Here is a 24595-nt window from a genome sequence, read left to right as displayed (position 1 = left end):
CCCCTATGGTGAAATTGTAGTCCAATGCATGTCCAGCAGCAAAGCCACAAATGCAACAATAGCTGCAGAAATAAATGCAAACTGACAGACACTCCTGCAGCATCCCTGGTAACTCAACTGCCGCCACCCACCAATCACAATGTTGCTCACCAGTGGTGCTGCCACATTGGCTATAGAGGAAGGAGACCAATCAGCTGACAGCTGAACAAGCCCATGATGTCAACCAGCTCAGTACACTCCTGCCTACACGGAACAGAAGCAGGCAGCCATAAAAAAAATCTACCACCTTCCGTACTGCAGACTACCATAGCACAACAGGAGGAGGGCAATCTCTGACCCGAGGGGGTACTCTGCAGACAAGGGTGTAAACATAGACTGTGTGCAAACTACTGGTCTTTTGACAGACAAATAGCAAGTGGCAGATGAGGAACTTAAAAATGCTATTCCAGTTTCAATGCCTAGCCATCCCTCGGGGATAGGGCGGTATAAAAATCGAAATAATAAATAAATAAAATAAATAAACCCAATGGATAGGAAACAAACACAAGCAACCCCCATGCAGCTCCTAGGAGGAAGGTTCAAGTCCTGTTGTAGGAATAATGCTTTGACACAGACATTTTTAGTATATTCCATATAACACAGTTATGGTGATGTTGTTTGTGTGAGAACAATAATTATTCGATGTAGAAACCCACACTACAAAAATAATATTTTTAGAGACTAGTATCTGCCAGCTTAGTGGAAAAGAGCTCTGCAAGGGGAAAACAGAAGATGCTGCTTAAAGCTGAGAACCACAAGACTATATTGATCACTACATGAAAATCAGGTAGGAAACAATGCATTTTGGGTATTCTGCAAGCTGCAGTAATTTTCAATTCAAAAAAGCAAGGAGCAGCAGGAGTAGATTGTTTTATGAGTATGTTGAGAGCCATCCTGGGAACGCTTTGTGGTCTAAGAATGTAGGATATACTCTAAATAGAACCTCCAGACCTCCCACTTAGTAGAACAGTATCCTAACCATGCATTTTCGGGAGCTAACAGACTCATTAGAGGACTGTGGTAGTTTTCCCAAGACACAGCCTTATTACACATCCCCTTCCTTTGCCCCCCTGCCATATGCATGGCAGTCAGAGAGAACAGCCATATAGCTCGGAACTGAAGGGGCGCACCAGGGGCTATCACACAGTGGAACAACACAGGCTTGGTACATAACAATGGCGCAGTTTGGAAGACAGACAGATAGAGACATATACTGGAAACAGTTCAGCGTAAAAGCCAATCAGAAGTGGTACAAGGACGTGTAGTCTGATTTATAATTCTTTATCCCATCCACCCACACCTGCTCCTTGTTCCCTGTGTGAACTGTCAGTATTTGAGGCTTTTTCTTATACTGGATCATTATGAATCTCCTTGCTCTTCTGTGTGCAGATGAAAATATGGAGCTTCATTGTACTGTTGGGCCATTTATCTAGTAAGATCAGTATTGTCTACTCTGACTGGTAGTGGCTGTCCAGTGTCTGATGTGGAAAGTTTTCACCTTACCATCTATCTGATCTGTTGAGCTGTAGTACTGGGCACTGAACTTGGGACCTTCTGCTCTACCACTGAGTCATGGCACTGCCTCAAGCTTTTTCATTCACTAACCAACACTAATGAGGAGCTGAAAAACATTAAGAAATTGTGACCCTAAAAGGCCCTTGCTTTTTTTTGCTCTTGTTTGCTCTTTTCTGAGACCCCTTATGTGTAGCACCAGCAAAGGCAGGCACCTCTCTGTAGTGTTCTGAGGCGATGTGTATTATGTTGCTTCCTTGCCTTCCTTATTGTTTCCTACTTACTTTTGCTGCCATTACAGATTTTTACTTTATAATTCTTAGTTGGATCCAAAGAATCAGAAGGCTTAGTTATATTTGCTAAAATGACAGAAGGACCAATACCTTAGGGTGGCACTGCAGTAAAAGGGGACAACAAAATAGTTGTTTTCTCTTACACTTTTAAATAAACCCTATTTATTTTTAACAGTGTAATGGTTTCAGATAAGTACAGTTTTCCTCCATTCTTTAAAGTTCCTTAAATAGACCTAGCCAAAAAGGCATATTTTATCACTTGCTACTTGGGCTCATAACTTCCACAAAGATTTCTCTCTCAGCACCTCAACTCTCTTCCTTCCCACACACTCTAAAGAAAATCCTTCTCTTTACAAACCCATCAGTACTGTCCCCTAGGGTAGAACTACCATCCAGTCATAATACACTTCTATCACTCATCCAGCTCTCTCTTCCTTACTGTAGAGGCCTGCCTTTTTAAAATCACAATAACCTATGGATTAAATCTCACATTAAAACACACAAAATATTTATGTAATAAAACACCACAGGTCTTTTTTGGTTTCAAACAGCGGCAGTTCTGATGGATATTGTGGCAGTGAATTTACTCCTCCCTCCCTCATTCATATATTATCAGGAAGTCAGTTCAGATGAGTAACAAGGCAGAATTCCTCATCTGCTGACCACCTCAAGAAGAGATTTACAGCTTAGCTGGCTAATCAAGAGCCAATATGGTGTACTGGTTAAAGTATTTGACTAGGACCCAGGTTCAAAAATTCATTCAGCCATGAAGTTCACTTGTGAACATCTTGGGAAACACGTGGGATAAAAATGTATAGTCAAATAGGTATTGTTTACTGAACAAGATCAGTGGTTTAATGAATTCTGCTAGCAATCCACAGAAGTATTGTTGGCCATAGTCCTATTCTTGCAGGAGCCTATGACAGCCTACTGTGTAACAGATACAGCTTTGCTTTATTTCATCCCCAGTCTATCCACTGCTGTAGCTATTCAATTGTTGTCTGTCAGGCATGTTGGAAAGGGAGAGGAATCCTGGGAGTCCACAGGGGAAGAAATTGCTTCTCATTTATCACTGCTGGGGCTGTCATTGGTCTCAGTTGTGGTCTGCACAGCACAGGAAACATCATTGCCTTTGAATGCTGGAGAGCTAGCTGCTTGTACAAGACAGATGTGAGAATTGTGATAAAAAAGGTTAAAGGGTAGATCAGGCAGTACCTGTGACTGATGTATGGTAACCAAATGTAAAAGTACTGCCACAAGGTTGCTGCATGGCCCACCCAGGTCTCGTAATCCTTCATGATTGTCCCTGAGTGTAGAGTCTACATCTGGCTGATCACTTTTAGTAGAAGGTTATGTAGGCAGCTGGAAAATACTCACCAACCCTATGTAAAGAGTTGCATTGGACTCTGTCAGACTTGCTCTGTTGTCATGTGCTTATATCTTGCAAAGAAGAATGTATCATGACTCTTCAGCAATTATATGTGAAATGCAATGCTTAATACTTACCCATAACTGTGATTGGGCTCCCCATTTCCTTTATAGGCATGTGATGGTTGTTTATTAAAACCATAGGCAATTATGTTCAACAAGGTTCCCCTTATGTGCAGCATACATGCTTTCCTCATATCTCCTGTGTGAGAGATACTGTTACTTCCTGAAGAGTATAGGATGGTTCCTTCAGTGTGCAAGTTTTCCCATATTGCAAAGAAAAGGAGAGAAATGCTCTGGATATGGGAATTTGAATTCTCCATGGACCTTAAGGTGGTCTGAATAGATGATGGAGCATGTTTAGTAGGTCCCACTTTCAGCCATGGGCTGCTTTATTCCTTGCCATATTATTGCAGCCTTAGAAGCAATAGTGGAGTTGGATTTTTGGAGACTTGTTGTGGAGTATCTGCAGAAAGGTTCTATTAGCACTATATCCTTTTTTTTTAAAAAAGAGCCTCAGATTGTACCTTGGTTTTCAAAGTATCCTTTCATAAGTTTACCCATTACCAACCTTTGGTGCATTTTAGTACTGTGAATTTTAGTACAGGTGACCTGGTCTCCTACAGAACATGATAATGTCTATGAGTTTAGAATTTGGTTAGGTATGATATACTCCTAGATGGCATGCAGTGATTGGGTGTAGTTGTAGTTGTGTCTTGGTTGTGGGGCTGTGTGTGTGAAAATGTTTGGTCAGTAGTGTGAATTGATTGACTTCATTGGGAAAGTTTTAAGATATCTCTTTTGTAGGTGCATTGTTCTTTCTGGCTTCTGTTGCAGGCATGATATTGGGTCTCTGTGCCTGTATAAAACTTATCCTAGAGCTAACCTAAAAGAATTTTGAAAGCTTGGCTTGCTAATTTAAAGGGAAGGAGCGCAAACATACATGCCTATTCAGGGGGAGTAGTGCTTCCCCACTCGGTTATTCTTTAAATACTACAGTGTTCTATTGGTTCTTATTTCCAGCTACTTTCCCTCATTTATGTTACTGATTTTTGTGGTGTTTTTTGCTGGCAGAAGGGTTCCACCAATAATTCTTTCCCACTAGCATAGTGTTGTGTTGTCACAAGGGGATTTAGTAGCAATCCTGCAGCCGGAACTGGAGGGTAGAATTGGTATACAAAGCAGCAAGTCCCTGTAGAAGCTTTGTCTTCTGCTCTTGGCTGGGCTCAAGTCTATGTAGTTGCTTATTTCTGCAATCAGGAGGAAATCCCACAGACCATTAAGTTAAGTTTCTGTCTTAAGGTGGGATGTTTGATAGCTGGACCCCTTCTGGTTGATACTCTCTAGTGTACCTGTGAGAAATCCATAGAAGGATATTCTACATTCTCTCTATAAAGTGTATTCTATAGATGAACTATTATAGTTTTAATTAGGATTTACTACTGAAGTTTCACTTAAAATCCACTTTTCTATAAAACCAGCTTCTTCATCTTTAGTGAATACAGTAAACAATTGTCCCACCTCCCCCGCCCTGATATTCAAAATACCTGTCTGCTTTTTTATGCAAATCATGCTTGACTTTTATATTTTTAGGACTCCTTCAGACACCCTTTCAGCCGTATGATACAGTTCCCCTCAGGATACTTACCATCTTGCAAACGTCTTTCTTGTGATACCCAAATGTGAATACAGTCTTCCAAGTGAGACCTCACCAGTGCAGAATATAGGGCACTATTATCATTTCCCAGGTCTTTGGATAATTTCACACATCCTTTATATGAATGTCATTACTACATTGGCTGGAATATATTTGATTTAAAATAGATCTCTTGTTTCTAATCTGCTTCTTTAACAACATCCACAAATGCATATCAGTAGCATTAGAGAATGAATGGTGATTTTAACCTTATTAATATTCACATGGCACTTTTTAATATATATCACAGGATCATGCTAGTTATTTATGTATGGTGCACCTTTCAATACAGATTCTGAAGGTAAGGAACAACATTTACACCACTATATAATGTCATTAAAACAATTCTATTTTAAAAAGTGCAAACTTATTCTGCTGCCAATTAAATCAATTAATAGCACATTATGTACTGAAAACCTATGTAAATAAATAGATCGTTAAGGCCTGTGTAATAGGTACAGGGGCCCAAGTCTAGAAAAATTCAGGGTAGCTGATCCCACAACTTGGGAACTGCTACAGAAAAACTGTCTTTCTGCAGTAATCATTGACCTAATGCAGGAGTTTGCAACTTGTGGCTCTCCAGATGTTCATGGACTACAATTCCCATCAGCCCCTGCCAGCATGGCCAATTGGAGAGCCACAGGTTGCAGACCCCTGACCTAATGGATGGTGGGTTCATCAAGAAGGTGCTTTTTGACATATCCTGGGCCAGACACAAAGATCATTTGACTTTAACCCAAAACCATATTGGCAACAAATGGGGCCTTGCAACTAATGCTTGAAACTTGTCTGTCAACTGCCAGTTGCAGCTTCCCCTGATAGACTCCATTGTACTTGTAATTAACTTGGAAGGTATGCACAATAGTGGCCAAATCCCACTAATCCACAGTGTGTAATAATTAGCAAATCAACTTCAAATATATCCTGGCTTTGGCCACTGCCATCCAAGAGGAGGCCTGTATCCAAGACTCTGAATCTATTTTGGGGACAATGTTTCTTCATTCCAAATGTGCATTTCCACTGCTTGACTGGTAGTAGGCCTGCCCACCATAAGCAACTCTACTTTGTCTGGATTAAGGTTCCAGTTATACAGTTCCAGCCTATTACTACCTGCAGACAAACAATGAACCGAAACCTCCTGCTACCTGCCTTTATGTGTTTCAACAGGGCAGCTTGACTGGTGAATCTGGCAGGTAATGTATATAGATGAAATTGTTATAAGGTTTCCAAGTCCCTCCTGGCCATTGGCTGGGACTGTGGGTGGGGGGTAGGGTTGCCAGCTCCAGGTTGGGAAATTTCTGGAGATTTGGGGTACAGCCTGGCGGGGGAACAGATACTTCAGTGGGGTACAATACCATAGAGGGCAACCTTCGAAAGCATCCATTTTCTCTGAGGGAACTGATCCCTGAAGTCTGGAGATGAGCTGTAGTTCTAGGGGATTCCCCAGATCCAATCTGAATGCTGATATCCATAAATTGTTACCTCATACAAATGGTATTCGCAAGATTAAACTAGTTAATTATCTCCCTTCTTTTGTCCTTTTGGAGTTAATTTTATATTTATTATTCCAACTGACAAGAGTTTTTTTGAAAAAAAAATCAAAACCTTACAAATTATTTCCAGTTTTCTTCAGTGTATTCTCCTTAAATTTTGTAAGTATGTCCAGCAAAATTACAGTTGAGCAACACTACATCCTACAGAAGCCCCACAATATGTATTTCTGATCTGAATTTGATTGAGCCATTGTTACCCTTTGATTGTAATGGTTCAGTTTTCCATATAGCAAGCTGTGGATTAGAAACTGCCAATACTGGGTGACAAAACTGTGAATCAAGAGGAATAAAGAAAGCTTTCACATCAAATGAAGGGTATGTCGATTTTAAACAATGGAAAGAAATACCTGGCTCTGGCTTGCATTCCTTTTACAGCACTTATTCTGCAGACATTGGCAGGTGATGATGCCCATCATGCCATGAAAAGATTCACCTGCTGATTTCTGAACAATGATGCTTCTCTCTCACAGCGCTTTGTAGGCATTTCCTCACTTTCAGTCAGCCTTCTAATCTAAAACAGCTGCAATGGCCCACCTAACAGAGAAGCTAACTCACAGCTGAAACCCTGTCACAAACCCAGGTGCCTACTCTGTCTCCCTATACACTCTGGCAACGCTAAGACAGGACCTAATAACATCAGACACTTCATCATCTTCTAACATGATATATGAAATATGTCAACAATGCCCTTATTCTGTCCATATAGGACAGGCTCAGTGAAAAAAAGATGAATAAGAAATGAGAGGTATAAATCAGCTCAATGTTTAGAAACCAGTTGGTGGACCTTTCATTCTACGTGGCAATTTTGCTGAAGATCCAAAAGTCACCATTCTTCAACAGCATTTCAAATTGAGACTACAAGATATACATTATTAGGGCACAATGGATTCCAGTCACACTGTGGGTATTAAATTAGCTGCATGTCTATGAAAACTGTTATTATCTAGTGGTGATGATGATCAGTGTACTTATTTTGTATATGGGAGACCCTTTTGTTACCATAAGTAGCCAGCCTCCACATTGGTTGGGAGGAACTAGCTGGAGATAGAGAGCAAGAGAAGGTAACTGGGATCTATAACCTATGTATACCAGGATAGTCCTGGATGAAAACTATCAAATGAAGAGGTAGTTGTATTTTTAAACTTGGGTTTATTAAAGAATACAAATAGTAAAAGAAGAAATATGTTTAAGCAATGATTAATATATATTAAATATATATTTAAGCAAAGCATGCAAGAACTGACTAAGAAAACGGATGAAGTTGGATAGGGTTCCAGGGATGGGTGATAGTTACCAGTCGTGAAAGGGAAAGCAGCAGTGAAGAGGAAAATGACCAGTGTTTTCAGGAGCAAAGGAAAGAGCCCCCACGCAAGTGGAGGAGCACACATGGAACCAGAACACACACACTATGAATGGCCAAAATACCAATATTTATGTCCCCAAATGAGTCCTGAGACAGCATGAGGCAAAGTGGCAGAAAGCCAGATGAAGAATTGATTACTTTTCTTAGGTTCCAGCACACCTTAGGGCCAGGGGGAAAGTTGTGCTGTCAACTTCCTTCCTGCCCAAGTTTGACATGCAAGATGGATCGCAGATTTCTTTAAGGGGCATCCATTTTGTTGGGAGGGATTTTTTGCTTTTATGCCAGACTTTGGCCCCCATACCACCTTGTTACCCTTAATGGGAGGAGGGGTCCAACTATTTTCATAAAAATATCACAAATGATACATTTTGCATTTTATTGACGGTCAGCTGAGAGAATACTTGAAACATCTGATGAATTGTTTTTTTGTTTATGAAAGTGTATATCATAAAACATCTGTTTGTGTTTAAGCTGCTGCAAGAATCCCTTTTTTAAAAAGAACAATAGAAAATCAGTGGGGGTTTTTGGGGTGTATGTGTCAGTTGGCAACTATATTTACATCTAGTTATGATTCTGTATTTATTTGCCGTAATTTTTTTTTAAATAGCTATCTTCAACTCTTGTTGAGTTTCCATGTAAGTAGCTCGATATGAGATTGGTTTCCTAGTATTATGACCTTATATGATAAACAAACTGCGTTATAGAAAGGTTAATTGTTTCTATTAAGCATAATAAGGTCCCCAGATATTTTTTAAAAAATATTTTTCCACAGAACTAAAACTTAATACAGAAAAAAGGAAAAGAAAAAACAATACTAAAAGGATTTACATTATTAACCAATTAAACTAAAAAAGTACCAACTACAATTCAAAATATGACAAAAAGGAAGGAAGAAAACAAGCTTGATATATATAATTTTTTCAGTTCCTTTATACTTGTTGAAAATATATATATTGATTTGTGCTCTTGTGCATTAAAATCATTTAACTAAAATAAACTTGACACTATATGTTGTAATATTTAGGATAAGATTCTCCATTAGTTTCATATTTTGGACTTCTATTCAGTTAACTTTGTCATACAAAAATATTCTCTCATTTTAACTTTCCAGTTCTCTTAAGCAGGAACTTTCAAATTTCCATGTAAATAAAATCATATTAAAATTATATATGAGAGATAAACATTAATTTATGCTCGTCTTGTATATCAAAATCATATTCGTAAGATATAAATTTGTACTTAAAGAGTACCAAGTACCATTCTAAATAGTGTAGGGAAAAGGAAAGAAGGAAAAAGAAAAAGGCTTAGTACCTAAGTTTTGCAATTTCTTCAGGCTATTATACTCATATAATTAGTTAATACAGGTATTGAGATTATATAGAGTTATCTAAAAGGTATTTTTTCATGTTTCAGTGTAAATTAATATCTGCATTTTAAAATATCTTCTAACATAAGACAAAAGAAAAAGATTTCTCACTGCATTTCCAGCATAAACGCCAATGTTTTTAATCCTTTTTCTTTCAATCCTCTAGGTAAATGCTCTTTAAAATATCCAGAAGGCTTTTTCTCAGGAGATTGTTCTTGAAATTTCCAAAGAGTCTATCCATGTTCTTGCAATTTCCTGGGTTGGTGACCTTTTATATTTACTGGTGGCTTTTCTCTAAAGTCAGTCCTGGAGTCTTTGAAGAAATCTTCATCTTCAAGATACGTCGCCAAATGTTTTGCCTGATTTGCAATTTTTATAATCATTTTCCCTGCAGATAGCAGCATTTCTAAAGCAAGTAAAATTTTCCAATTATATTCTGCTGCTTCTTTCAGGGGAATTTGTCTTAGAAAGTAAGGCTCACTTTTCTTCATGAGTATGTTCAGTGGGTATTGAAAGATTAGTATATCAATCTTCTTTTCTACTAACACAGTTCTCTGTAGGTCTGTTCAATATCAAGAATATCTTCACCAACTGGAATATATTTTCATGGATTTCAACACTACTTTTTAAAGATCTATTTCTCTTGTTTCCGCTGCACTCAGTATTCTTTTTTTACTGGTTGTTTGCTTGGCAAAAGAAATCCAGTTGGGTCTGAATGGTTGTCCCTTTGCCTTGGACATTCTTCTGAACGTTTTCATTGAAGATAAGCAGATTTTAGACAAATTTCTGTTTTATACTCTGCAGATCATTCTTTAAATGATCTTTGATATTGGATTTTGATAGTTGAATTTTTTGTTTTAAACTCTTAAAATCTTTCTGCATATTAAGTTTTGACTAGCTAATTTGCAGGGAGATTGACTGAAGCTGTTTATCTCAATTCCAGTAGGTGGCAGCAGCAATCAAAATAAATGGGGTTTTCCATTTATACACAAAAAGTATTAAAAATATAGAAGTAACTATAATGTACCAAAACAAAAAAAAGTTATCAGCAAGACTTTTAAAGAATGGAACAAAGATAATAGCTGCTTCTGTTCCCACAGTCAGCAAGAAGCAGTCCCGTTATAATAGGTGTGATGCTGTCTTTAGCTGAATAATTATAAATTTCAGCATAGCTTAACCCTACACCTCCCACAACCATTCACCTTTACAAAAAGGACTCTTGAGTACTTGTAAATCTTTTTTTAAAAAATCCCTTGTCTCTACCATATGCAGTCAAAATTTAATGTACCTTAACTGAGGAAGCAAATAAGCTTACTTATTACAAGCTCTCCAGTTTTTTGTCAATCTTGAATACATGTATGTCCAATATCTTATATTTTCGAATCAAAAAGTTTGTAATTCACTCAATATGCTGAACAGTTTATAACTATACAAGTCCAGTTCAAGGCAAGAGAATAACAACTCGGGTCCAGAAAAACGCAAAACCAATCCTAAATAAAGAGTCAGTCAAAAATATTTTAGGTCCAGCTTTTCAAGCCCTCTGCTCATTAATGCCAAGCCTCACAACTGTGCAAGTTCAAGCCATGCAAAATGAAAGTAACTCCGATTCAAGAGACAAGATAGATCTTAAACGAAGTCTCTCGCATACTTCTAAATCACTCCCAAGAGCTTACAGATCACTGCATCCATAGCTGAGAATTCCACATTCAAAATAGTCAATAAATCAATAAATTAACCAATTAACCTGTTTATTGTCACCCATCCATCTTAGATGCTTTAAAGTCTGTGAATCTTGAAATCTATTTGGTGTTGTTTAAACATCAGACTCGTGTGAAAAAGAAAAACAAGGTTTATTTAGTTGATAAAAATTGTTTTTTTTTACATTTCTTCAGTACTCTAAAAATTGTGTAGCAGGTCCAGGGAAACTTAAAAAAGAAAGCAGAGAAAACGAAAGTAAGAAACTGAAAAGAAAAAAAGGGGGTGAAGAAGACTGCTTCTTCTGCTGAAATGGCACACTTGCACTCACTAATCCTGAATATCACCAGAACCAGTGGGTCAAAATAAACCCAAACCAACCTGTCGAATTAAAGGTCCTCAAAACATTGAGGAGGCAAGAGTTAGACCTATTCTACTCTTTAACTGTCAATTTGCCCCTTTCAGTAAGTGCAGCTGGGAGCTAGTAAAGCCCAGACCAAACAAGATGTCCTGTCTTTCTGAAGTTCCGATCTCCAGAAGTTTTCATTCATGCACTGAGATTGTAATGAAGGAAGGAGGTAAGCTCCAGCTGAGTGATGCTTCACCAAGAAAGCAAAAGCCTTTGAGCTGGAGAACCACACCTTTTTCTAGGTTTTTTTTTGTTATTTAAATGAGAACAGGAAATATATGAGTTTTGTTTGAGTAAATGTGAAAGCTGAATGGGAAGTATCTGTTGATTTTTAAACAGTAGATGTGATCTCAGAGAGCCAGTCTGGTGCAGTGGTTTAGAGCAGCAAACTCTAATCTGGAGAACCAAGTTCGATTCCCCAGTTCTCCACATGAAGCTTAGTGAATGACATTGGGTCAGTCACAGTTCTCAGAATCATGAGCCAGCCACTGACCTGGGCACTGAGGACCCTGATGTAGAGCCTGAAGACACTGTGCATTCAGAACTGGCTCCTCACAAGGAAATGCAGGCAGCACAGGGAATTCCAAGCCATTCCTTGTAAGCTCAGGCAGAGCCTGATGCTGTGCAACTGTAACAACTTTCAGGAATCTCAGAAGAACCAAGTAACAAGCCAGCTGCTCAAAGGATGTAAAATAAGAGGCTATAGCTGCAGAGTCAAAGGAGAGGTGCTTGCATTGCTGCAAGGCATGGCAGAAAGTTCTGCCAGATGGAGGCATCTGCATCTGAGGACGATTGAGCTCTTGCAGGATCCCAGCCTAATTAGCCAGGACATATAAACCCCGCCTTGCGCTTGGCTCTGCCTTGGTGCAGTGAATATACTTCCTGATAACCTCCACATGCCTGGTCTCCCTCTGACCTCTGGCTCTCAGCCTGCCTGCCTGATCTCCTGCCTGTGCCTTGACTTCAGACTTCCTAGACCCTCAACTGCCTAGACTACACCTCTGCTTGCTTCCTGTCCTGACTCTGGACTGGTTGTGACTACGCCTTTCCTTGCTGCCTGCCCTGACTCTAGGCTAGTTGACTATGCCTAAGGTGCTGCCTGCCTTGACTCTGGCTTGTCCAGCCACACGCTAGCTTCTGCCTGTCTGCAGCACACTCAGCCCACACAGAGGCAAGCAATGGCAAACTGCCTCTGAATGTATCTTGTCTTGAAGACCCCAACGGGCTGCTATAAGTCAGCTGTGACTTGCTGGTACTTAACACAGAGAGATGTTATCTGTTTTTATTGTTCTATATTTTAGTGAAGCTAATTGTTCCAGAAGTTTTAACATATATTTTTGTTTTAAAACTGTTATTCTTAGAAGTAACACACGAAGACTGAAATGCAGCTGCTCTGCCTAAGTTTATTTTTTTAATGTATACATTTTCTGCCCTTCCCCTCCCCAACACACTGAGCCCTGGGTGACTTCCAACAGATTTGACAGGAAAATTATATAAATAACATTAAAAGCTTAATTAATAAAATTTGAATGGCGTTAAAACAATCAAAGGAAGGGCAGGTCAAATTAAATTCTAATTGAAAAAAAGAACAATTTATACTAGTGGATAATTTGAAAGAGGAAAAGGGACAGGAGAAGGAAGGAAAGGAAGGGGGAGAGAAGGGAAAGAGGAAAGAGGGGAAAGATGGAAACTGTCACTGTTGTCAACCATAGACCTGGCAGAACATCTCAGTCTGTATGGAACTGCACCAAGTCTTGCAGGGCAAGTCACTTGAGAGAGAGTTCTACAAGGCTGGGGCCAGAGCCAAGAAGGCTCTGGCTGAGGATAACAAAATGCTTTTTGGGCCAAGGACCATCAGTAAATAGTCACCCGATGGGTGACATTCTCTTTTGTGGGGGAATATTGAGAGGAGAGGGCTATATTGAGATTATATATCATGCAATTATGATGGTTCCAGACCACTAAAGGGCTTTAAAGGTCAACACCAAAAGCTTGAACCAAATTCAGTAGTCTACCTAGAGCCAGTTCCATTGTTGGAGCACTGGTTGCATGTGTGCCTGCCATGGAGTCCCTATAAGGACCTGCATGTTTGCATTCTGCACCTGATGGAATTTCTGGATCAGCCTCCAGGGTAGCACTGCATAAGTAATCTAACCTGGAGGTGACCATTGCATGGATCATGGTGGCTAGGTCAGGCCAAGATGGGCAAGAAGCCAATTTCCAGATCTAGTGAAGATGGAAAAATTCCACTCTGGCTATGTTGGTGACCTGTGCCTGCATCAGAAAGGAGGTATCCGGAGTCATCCCCAGACTCAAGGGATGAACCTGATGTCAGCTGTTCCCCATCAAGTGGGAAGCTGGCACCTGAACCAGAGTCTCCCCAGCCCAGCTACAGGACCACTGTCTTCAATGGATTCAATTTCAGTCGGCTCTTTCTCAACTACTTCACCATGGCCTCCAGATAACTGGTTAAAATAACTGCAGCGGTATCTGGCTGGCTGCCCATCAACAGGTACAGTTGGGTGTCACCATGTTGATCCAGCCCAGCTCAAAACTCTGAACTAGCTGGGCAATGAGACACATGTAGATGTCGAATAACACTGGGAAGAGGATTGCCCCTTGAGGGACCCCTCCCACTAAAGAATGTTATAATGACATCCTCTCCCCTAGTGCTACCTTCTGTCCTCCATCTTGGAGAAATGAGACTAGCCCACTAATTAATTTTGATATTATGGCATTCTTTTGGACACTGCCATGGTTTCAGGAGAATGCTGATTATTCCTGCTTCTAGGAGTCTGTCAAGAATTATAATTGTTCTTAAAATAGGGTATTAACAGTTTTATAAAAATGAATTGAATTGAATTGAAGAAAAGGCGTTCCTGATGTAGCATGTTCTAAAACTAGGGTGAAACTTTTGATAGTACAGTAAATTAAAGATAAGGGAAATTGTTGATTAAGGAGTTAAGACTTTTTGGTTTCAAATACTGGTGATATTCAGGAATTTGAAAAGTTGCTGCACGTTGTTGTAATCTGGCACAGAGAAATATTCAGTTGGGAATGCAAAAGAGCTTTCTTGAGTTTGCAGTTGTTCATCTAGAATAAATAAGGTTAGGGATGCTGGTATATAAATGTTCCAATCTAGTCATTCAAAGTTTTAATGTTGTTTTTTGACTGCAGAAATTATGAAATATTCATATCCTATTTTTACTTTTCAGTGATAATGGAAGAATATTATTTGTTTCCCTCCCTGCTTCTTCACATATAGGATCATTCTAAAATTAATCTGTGATTTAGAATAATCGCGATTATTGTTTACTCTGTGAAAAAAGCTTTTAAAAACCTTCAAAATAATCTGTGTATAGAAATATTTTTTTTAAATATGGTCCAAGTTTTCAAAAAGGTGATTTGAAAAAATGGGATATTTGCAATAATTGCAGTTTTGTATTTTACCACCCAGGGATGCTTTTAATGATTCACGTAATGGAGATTTATTGACTTGCTGGCCTCTTCTGCTATGCTGGGGACAGTCCTTGCCAGCAAGCTATAAATTTGGGTGAAAAAATCTGCACTGTTCTGACAATCTGTCAGAATCAAAGAGAGCTCCCCAGTTCAACTTCTTCTCTCTTTGCCTTTTGTTGAAGCCAGCATTCTGTAACATAACCAAGACAACTGTACAAAAGACAAGACCGTTCCTTGCTATACATGCTTGGGCACCAGCCTTACTGAAATTAGATTGGGCTGCAAATGAGGAAAAGGGGGCAATAGACAAGTGGATCAAAGATTTTTTAAAAAGCTTTCCCCCACCAGTCTTCTTCCTTGCAATCAATGTTTGGAAAGATGAATACTGTAATACAATCAATGTATTGAATATTGACGGAAGGGAACCTCCATGTTCGAAGACAGCAAACTTCTGAACAGCAGTGCTGGGAGGCAGACTCAGGGAAGGGCCTTGGCCTGCTTGGCCCTCTAGGGCAACTGGTTGGCTGCTGGATGAAACAGTATGCTGACTAGATGGGCCAGTATTCTGATCCAGCAGGTTCTACTGATATCTTGGTGAGATGATGGTGTCTTATCTTTTCCTTTACACAGAGGCTAGTGTTACCAACCTCCAGATGGCACATGGCGATCTACTGTTACAGTTGATCTCCAGACCAATATCAGTTCCCCTGGAGAGAATGACTGCTTTGGAGGGACTGTATGGCATTCTATCCCCTTCCTGAACCCCACCTTCCCTAGGCTCTGCCCCCAAATATCCAGATATTTCCCAAGCAGGAATTAGTAACCCTAAGTGTAATTCAGAATTTCTGTTGCCAGTACTGAAGATTCAGGGGAAGACTGGACAAATTACTTGGGAATGTATGTAGTATCATAATCAAGCTTCATGTGGATCAATCTGTCAGTACATTAATGAAGATAAAACATATTCCAACTGAAGAGAACCTGTAGATATCCATCTTCTGTTCCCAGTGAACCTCTGAATTGTGAACTGGAAATCTGTGTTGGAATTTGTCCTGGGGAATGAATTGAAGGTTGAGTTTGGTCAACTACTTTTGGAAAATGCTAACAGAGGTATTTGTCTCAGAAAAAAACTAAGAGCATAAGAATGTAAGAAGAACCATGATGCATCCGACCAAAAGCCCATCAAGTCCAATATTCTGTTCTCACAGCGGCCAATCAGCTGCCTCTAGGAAGCCCACAATTAGATAACTGTAACAACATCTTCCCACCCATCCTCCCCAGCAATTAATATAAAGAGGCTCATACTGCTCTGGTACTGGAGGGAACAGCTATCCATCATGACTTGAGGCCGCTGATAGCCTCCATAAATTTGTCCATTCCTCTTTAAAGCTTTCCAAGTTAGTGGCCATCCCCATAACCTATGGCAGTGAGTTCCGCAGTTTACCTATGTGCTGTGTGAAGAAGTATGCCCTTTGTTCTGACTTGAAGCCCTTCAGCTTCAATTAATGTCTCCAGGGTATAGTATTATGGTATTATAGAAAAGGTTCTTCCAGGCAAAATTTCATAAGTTTCTATGATATCTCTCCTTATTTGTTCTTTTTCTATGATTTCAACTGATCCTAATTAGGCAGCAGCTCTCGTTCCCTGATGATTGGTCTTTTGTGCACCTTTTCAAGCTCTGCAATATCTTTTTTCACATGTGGAGTCTTGGGTGAGGGACATTATCAAAAGCCTTTTTGGAAATCCAAATAAACAACACTAACCATCTCAATCCTGTCCACATGTTTATTGGCACTTATAAAGAACTCTACAAAGTTATGAGGCAGGACTTATCTTTGCAGAAACCATGTTGGTTTTCCATTATTTGCTACATTACTCCAAGAGTTGCACTGAAAGGAAAATTTGATACTGGACTTCAACTAGGCCTTCTTCACCTAATACTGTCCCAAAAAAAATTTGCTTCTTGTAAATCCATAATAGGAGGGACTTTCACGGGGTGGGAGGTGGGAGAGAGAGGTGTGAGCAGTAAAAAAAAAATAAATGACTGGCAATTGAGTTCCTTGTTTGCATAACAAGGAGGATGAAAAGTTGAATCATTTGAATCACTTGGTGAATCACTTGGTGACTTTATAACGGGGAAAGATCAACAGCCCCCCCCCTTTTTTTGTTTACATTCTAGCAGAGCAGGGTAGGTATTTAATAGGGAATGGAAAGACTGAACAAGATTTTTAGCCCTCTTTACTGCAAGTCTGTGGGGGAACTAATGGAAAGTTCTCCTAACCGATCTTCTCGCTTGCTCTAATTGTATGCTTTATGCGTCTGCCTCTGGGTGTGTTTCTGTCCGTCTAATGGAACAAATATCAATCTGGAGCTCGCATGTAGTCTTTGAGTTGTCGTTGGCCTTGAAGTGAGTCCGCTGAGGGCTGCGACGCTCTGAGTAGAAATTAACACCTTCTGGTTACAAATATGCTATCTAAGCCAATCCTGTTCATGTTTATTCGGAAGTAAATCCCACTTAGTTCATCTGGATTTATTTCCTGGTAATTGTGCATGGTGATTGCACTTTTTACGTTGATGCAGAGAGGTACAAGGTTTGATTGCTCTCCTGCAGTTTACACTCTGTCTCAGTGTTTTCTTTCCGGCTGCTAGATTCCGTTAACACCGGTTATTGGTTTCTACGGTCCGCTTTCACGGGCGTGGTTTTGGGCAGATCCTGCTTTCTCGCCGTCTCTTTAACGGAACGCGTGCAAGAAGGAGCGGCCTGTTGCGGATCTCGGTGTAACTGGGAAGGGGAGGTGGGGGAGAGCGCGCGCACACATCCACTGTGCGCACGCGCCTTTTTCCCACCCTACACCGCCAGAATCCGCCGCCGCTGCTTCCCCACGCTCCTCCCTTTTGCGCGCGCTGCTCGCCGCCGCCCTATTGGCTGGGCTGTGTCAGGTGACCCTATGTTATTTCCTGTGTGTGAGGGGAGAATGGAGAGAGAAACCTCCGAGCCACCGCTGCAGAGCCGCCCCCGTCCCGGAGCGGATCCCCGCGATCTCCTGCGCCGCTGAGAGATCCCACTTGCTCCGCGCTCCCCTTTGGGGGGCGGGGAGAAGAAGAACGAGATTTGGGTATGATTGCTGTTAGGCTTGAGCCCCATCGCGGGCCCCGATGGAAGGGGCGGGGCGCGAATACCGGGGTGGGGGGGAAGGAGATGGGGTGCTAGGGCCGCGGCATCCGTTCCCCTAGCCTGGCTGCATGTGATACTCATATAATAGTAAATATAAATGCACTCTTCTGGTTTGGGCGGGCAGAGAGGAAGTGCCAAGATCGGATTGGAGTTGGATCAGTTCTGGACCTCAGATAATTCTATTTTTTGCCAATTCCAAGTCGCGTGTTTTAGAACCCTCTCTATCATATTTTTATCTTTGTATCCGTTTTACCAGGGGGTTAGTGAAATGGCTTGTTGAACACCTGGAGAATGTGACAGTCGTTCTATCTTTGGTGGGATTATGCTTGCTGAAATAAGATTTGAGGAGGGAAAAGCATCCCTTCTCATTTTGCATTGCCTGGAATTCACGCTTGAGTACATTCCTTGAAATCACCTGATTTTTTCATATCTTGCATGTTCTTTGGGAGTAGGTGGTTATGGAATAGAGCAAGGAACACTGTGTTAGGCCTGGTGATAAAATGGATAGGCAGATTTCTCATCATCCTGTTAATTTTCTTTAAAAATATATATGTTGTAGATAGGTTATTCATTTATGTCCATGTGTTGTGGAGATATTGATTGTTCCTTTTTTTCTTCCATGATATTAGGATGAAAATTAATCTCAATTTGCTAAAAAAAACTGTGGTAAAAACATATGAGATTATTTTTGTCTGTAAATAAGTGTTCCGTGGAATGGAGGGAGAAGGGCCTCAAACTGAGAACAGTGTAATTTCTCCATCACTTCTATTCACTTGATCAAAAGAAAATACCTTCAAATATTTATATAAAAACTTCATGGAATGTTTAACTAAGGAGTGCATTATCATTTTTTTTTCTTGACAGAAGTTGAAAGATCATTTCAAGGTATCCTTGCTTTTTTCAGCTTGTTATAAGAACTACAGGTTAGTGCTGCAGTCACATTTTAGAAACTATTGTCTTGAAGACCTAGAAAAAGTAGTAATATCATTTACAGTGTACAGAATTGCAGTTGAAATAATCTTTGTTACTTTTCAGTAAGTTTAATGGGGTGTTCAAAGTAAACTGCAAGTAACTCCTAATATTTTCCAGGATCTGCATTGTAACCAGTAATTATTGTATTGATTCAGAGGCACAAGATAGTTTTTGGATAGCAGTGAGAATATATGAATTAACTTATGACATCTGGATGGAAAGCCTGTTGAGCTTAGTGAGTGGCCTGTGGTCACAGACTTTTAGCCTGATATATATTACAGGGCAAAATGGGATGACTTCCATATATCCAACCCTGAGTTTTTTGTCAAAGAGCAAGAAAGAATTCAGAAAAACACCAGTTCTTCTATCTAGTTTACTATATGTATGCCAAGCATTGACACCAGAAGATCTTACACAGCAACTGGTGATTAGAATCCTTCCTCCAATGAAAAGAGCTACATGGCGGAGGATGTTTGGGATACATACCATAGGGTTGAATTCAGTGGGTCGTGGTGGTTCTGTTTTCCCATCTCCCAAGCAGCTATTTCCAGTCCTGGGAAGTTTAATTCCTGGGGTCTTGTGACCCTGTGGTGATAACTGTGTCAGTTGAGTGGGCTGCACTAGGCATGGTTGAAATTGTTCCCTTTTTCCTTTTCCATCAGGAAAACTCAACTTTTTTCTTTTTCTTAAACTTTCAGTTTTAGGGGATTTACCAAACTGCTTTCGTCAAAGAAGAAAAGCAGTAGAATAGTAGAACTGAGGAAAACATGGGGAAAGTGTTTATTAAAAATGATCAGTTGCTTCTGTATAACTTGCTGAATATATTTAATGCTGTGTATATATTTTGTATATGTTTTGTTCTGTTTCATAATTTTAAACTTTATGCAGCTTCCTTCTGGTAGCTTTTTCTGTTTGCATTTATTTAAACTTGTACTTTGCTTAGTTTAAAACTTATTTGCATTTTTATCTTGTATTAAAACATGCTGCTTTAATGAACATGATGATTTCTAGACAGTCACCCTCTCATGTCCTGCTTAAACTTATGAGTAAGTGTAAAGTGCTGTCAAGTTGCAGCTGACTTTGGACAATCCAGTACAGTTTTCAAGGCAAGATATGTTCAGAAGTGGTTTGCCTTTCCCTGTTTCTTCATAATGACCCTGATAATCTTTTATGATCTCCCATCCAAATATTAACCAGGGCTGACCCTTCTTAGCTTCTGGCAAAATCAGGCTAGCCTTGGCCATTCAGGACAGACTTATAACTACAGTGTTATAATAGTTTTGAGCAGAAATCTATATTGTATTTATAAGTAGCTATTTCTTTGATTTTTTCTTTCATTGTGGACTATGGGGAGCTTTTATGTATAACCCCTGGATTTGAGGTAGTGTGGATTTGGCACCCTAAAAATGTTCTCCCCCCTTTTTTGCTACATAGTCATGATTAAACTGTTAACAGCCATAACGTACATTGTCTTCATGTTCTTCTAGACCAGTGGTTCTCAACCTTCCTAATGCCGCGACCCTTTAATACAGTTCTTCATGTTGTGGTGACCCCAACCCCAACATTTATCCATTTTACAGATGGAGAACACTGATGCAGAGAGTCTTAGGTGACCCCTGTGAAAGGGTTGTTTGACCCCCAAAGGAGTCCCGACCCTCAGGTTGAGAACCACTGTTCTAGACTCCTCATAAGTAAGGCAAATTGCTTGCTTGCTTTTGGGCCGAGGTCAGGTTAGAGAGTAACACTAAAATATCTACAAAGTACACTTTTTGTGTTTTCTTGGAAGTTACTGGGTAGCAAAAAACCTGAAAAAAAATAGGACAACTGCACTGGTTCCTGATGGTGACAACAGTGAATGCAGTTTTGAATCTGTTTATTCGGAAGTGGATAGGAGTGCTATCATTGGGCCACTTAAGGCTCCCATATCAGTAACCAGTTGATCCGTTTTTTTCCTGCTTCTTCCAAGTAGCTCAGGGCATTTTATATCGTTCTTCTCCCACCCTCTAATTTTTCCCCTGTAAGGTCATACTGAGAAAGTGTGGCTGTCCCAGAATCCTGTAGAGCTGCTTAGTGGTTTGAACACAGTTCTCTTAGGATATAAGAGAACTGTGTTCAAACCACTAAGCAGCTCTACAGGATTCTGGGACAGCTGTAATGCTGTACAATCCTTCCTAGAGTGTGTAAATTCAAGACAGTGAGTATGTTGGAGTTGTGCATTTAAATGGTCACTCCTCTGCTTAAGCAAAAAACAAACAAACCCTAACTTGCAGTTGTTTTTCTGAGGTGCTAATACATGACATGAAGAGAGAATTTTGACGGGAGGAAGGTGCTTTCAATCTATTATCCACACTTGTTCTCTTTAAATGGTCTTGTTCCAAAAAGGCAAAATAGCATGTATGTTTTCTTTTATAAATAGTTTGCAAGGTGTGCTGTTAACATTTACAGTCATGAAGAGCTGGTTCTATGAAAAGGAGCTCTGTTTTATGGTTCAGATGCACCACTAAACCATGCTTTGGTAGCATTTGAATGACCCTTATGCTCATTTGCGCTTCCTGCGCTTGGCATTTGGATTCATTTATTCTCTGTTTGCACAAAGTTGTAGTTTGAGGTTGTATCAAGGTGGGAAGCGTGTTTTTTCCCTATAACAAGGGGAAGTCTGCTTTTTTGTTTTCAGACTTGATTTGGGGGAAGGTGAGTGAATATTGCAAGCTGTAGTTTGCTTATTTCAGTGTAATTCCAGCCAAACTGTTCAGACATTCATTTGGTTGCACTGTAAGTCTAAGAACAGTACTATGCATTATAAAGCCATGTTTTCGTCCAGAACATATAGTTCCAGGTAGATGGTATCTTTGTGCTGAGTAACCAGTGTTCATTTTTGGTGCAACCTGAAGGAGCTCTGAACTTACATGCTTACTCCATGCAAAAAAATGAAACTTTAACCGTGGTTAGAGATATGTAGGCCTGGGGGAAAAAACCAGATATATTAAAAATTCCCCACTCTTTTCCTGAGGCTTCCTCCACAGTGTTCTAATGGAAAAAATTGAAAATTGAGGTAGTACTGCAAAAAAATTCTACGGAATATTTTCTCTTTTAGACTGAGTAAACTGCTTTTAAAGAGAAGGCAGGTATGATGGTCAAGGTCTTAGACAGAGATAGCATGATGTGAAAGTATGGTATCTACTCCAACGCTCCCCATGACAGACTTAACTCAAGTGGCTTTTGAAGAAAATAAGTTCAGTTCCCGTGAGGAAAACAGAAAAAGAACAGTAGCATCTCTAACCAGGCAGCAAAAAATTAAGTTACATGCGCTAAAATGGCATAGGATCTATCAACTTGCAGTTGTCGATCAAGTTTTGACTATATTTACAATTTTTTTTACAGGAAACGAAGGCATTTCTAAGTTTTAAATTACGGTAGATAAAATGTGTCAGATGTTGCCGTTTTATATGCTAAGTAAGGTATTTCCCATTTCTAACAATGGGGCTGACTTTTAGGCATGTTGCATAAATTGCAGAATGTAAGACCTTCTGTTATCTTATGGGTGAAGTAGCACCAGTGTACATTATCTCTTCACTCAGATAGTTGGTTTTATGGGTGAAGTAGTGCCAGTGTACATTATCTCTTCGCTCAAATAGTTGGTTTTTGTATTTCCTTTACATTTTTTCTTGGAACAGCCAGCCTAAAGGAGAGTACTTCTGTGTTTGTCAGACTTAGACACTGCATTGTAAACATCACAAAGGTAAACTTGATAATCAGCACTGATCCCCAGTAAAGAATTCAGCAGTAGCTAACTTTCAAAATTGGATTAGTGAGCATCAAAAGTTGTGTTGAACACAAATCATTTAAAATTTAAATGTGAAATGTTCAAAATTAGTGCTGCGTAATGTGGGGTTACAGAGAAAATTAGAGCTGGAATATTTTCTGGGAGATTATCTGATGCCTTAAGTAGAGTGTGATTTGATGGGCAGCCCCATCCGGGGAGGGGGGTGTCATCCTCTGGAACTGGTGCACCCCTATGTGGGGGGGGGAAGCCCATTCTGCTGGTAGAGGGGGCACTCAGTCAGGTGGTCAGGTGCTACACGACTCTTCTTGACCCAGAATCAGCATCTGTCGCCCAGGTCCGCCGGGGCAAAGTGCTGTGCCAGCCTGACCGGGTCTTTTGAGGGGGCAGGGCTGACCATAGTTGGCCTGCAGATCCCAGCGGAGCTGCTGGCTGATGTCTATTCTGCCTATGGGCTGTGTGTGTGTGTGAGGTGAGTTTTTTTAAAAACTGTTTGGACTTCCTGTGCTGTGGGGAAGTTCTATGGAACAGGTGGCTGGCAGCTCTAAATGGGTATCAGTATATTTGCCTCGTATTCAGTATACAAATTTAAAGTGTCCCATCTTGATATTATGTCCCCATAGCAATGAATACTTCATATAAAACATTTGATTGGGGAAAATCAATTAAGCCTGGTTTAAAAGTTATGTTAAATTCAAAGCTTTACATGGGAACTATTTCTATTAAGGAGCTCTGAACCTGTAAAAGATTGTAGATGGTGTATATGTGCTTCTCTTACATTGTTTAAATTTAAACGGAAAGAACACTAAAAACTGTTGACTGGACATGAAATATCATGGATATAATTCTCCACTCAACTTTGTCAACAAAATTTAACTGTCATTCACAGAATTCCCTTGGGCACCTCATCACTTGTGTTACTTGTAGGTTTCACATTAGATTGGTCCCTTCAACCACTTGAAAGGAGACGAATTAAGGATTTTAAATTTGATTTTATCTGTATAGCTTGATGGGTGAATTCACAACTTGATTTTTTAAATTTAAATAGTGATTAGGTTTTATCTGCCCACCCTTGGTTCACAAATCAGTAAAATATGCAAAAACTTTTAGCTCAGCACAATAAGAAAGCAAAACCAGCTAGCAAGAAACTCGCTCCCAAATGGCTGCTGTTTAATTAAATGCAGTGAAGATTAAAATAATGTGAGTAGGTGGGCTTTCACAGACAGCAAATTCCAAAGGATTGGTACCAAACTTGGTATATCCCCCTTTTTTTCTTGTCTTCAGAATGGAAGGAACACAGATCTGTCTCAGTCAACCTCAGAAAACTGTGTTATGTTGGAGATGCTTTTTCAGTTGCATGAGGCCTGGACTTGAGAGATAATAATAAGTACTCAACTGTGCGTGAAAGCTAGCTGATAATGCAGGTGGTAAGAGGTGTTTGTATTGTGTTATCTGTAGCTCACTTGCTAGAAGGTGGGCTGGTCATAGAGTGTTGCACTGCTTAGGGACAGCCCAGCAAAAAGTGCCTTGCACTAATCAGTATGTGAGTTATAGGAATCTGTGGCTTATAAAAATGTGTTCAAAATAAATATTAAGAGTTCTAAGCAAACCATTTTTTCCATATGAGGAGTGATAGGTCTATGCAATCTATTGGTATGGAATGTTCTGCACAGTGATATGTGAAAGTAAATTATCAACATGATTATAGATATGAACTGTAATTAAAGATAGTTAAGGAATGTAACAGAAAATGAAACTGAGGTCATCAAATAAAATTACTTTTGAAAGACAAGATTGCTTAAACTGACAGGAGAGAATAAAGCAATCTTGTCTTTGTTCTCGAATAGCTCCTAA

At 39.8% G+C, this 24595-nt stretch overlaps 1 protein-coding gene across 6 annotated transcripts in view; it reads left to right on the top strand.

The window, feature by feature from the left end:
- The window catches only part of TCF20 (transcription factor 20), a 182882-nt gene that overhangs the window by 119905 nt on the left and 38382 nt on the right, over positions 1 to 24595 (top strand). For 3 of the 6 annotated variants that reach the window (XM_048500903.1, XM_048500902.1, XM_048500898.1), the window contains exon 1: positions 17761 to 17929. The exons of 2 other annotated variants lie outside the window; for them this stretch is intronic. The gene's annotated coding sequence lies outside the window, so the exon portion shown is untranslated. Of the gene's footprint in view, positions 1 to 17760; positions 17930 to 18852; positions 18912 to 24595 lie in introns of those variants that run through there. One more of the 6 variants, XM_048500900.1, reaches the window with a different exon arrangement.

This window comes from Sphaerodactylus townsendi, linkage group LG06, assembly GCF_021028975.2.
Source record: "Sphaerodactylus townsendi isolate TG3544 linkage group LG06, MPM_Stown_v2.3, whole genome shotgun sequence".
Lineage (NCBI taxonomy): Eukaryota > Metazoa > Chordata > Lepidosauria > Squamata > Sphaerodactylidae > Sphaerodactylus > Sphaerodactylus townsendi.
The sequence above is the reverse complement of the archived record's forward strand: the minus strand, read 5'-3'. Positions and strand labels throughout refer to the sequence as shown.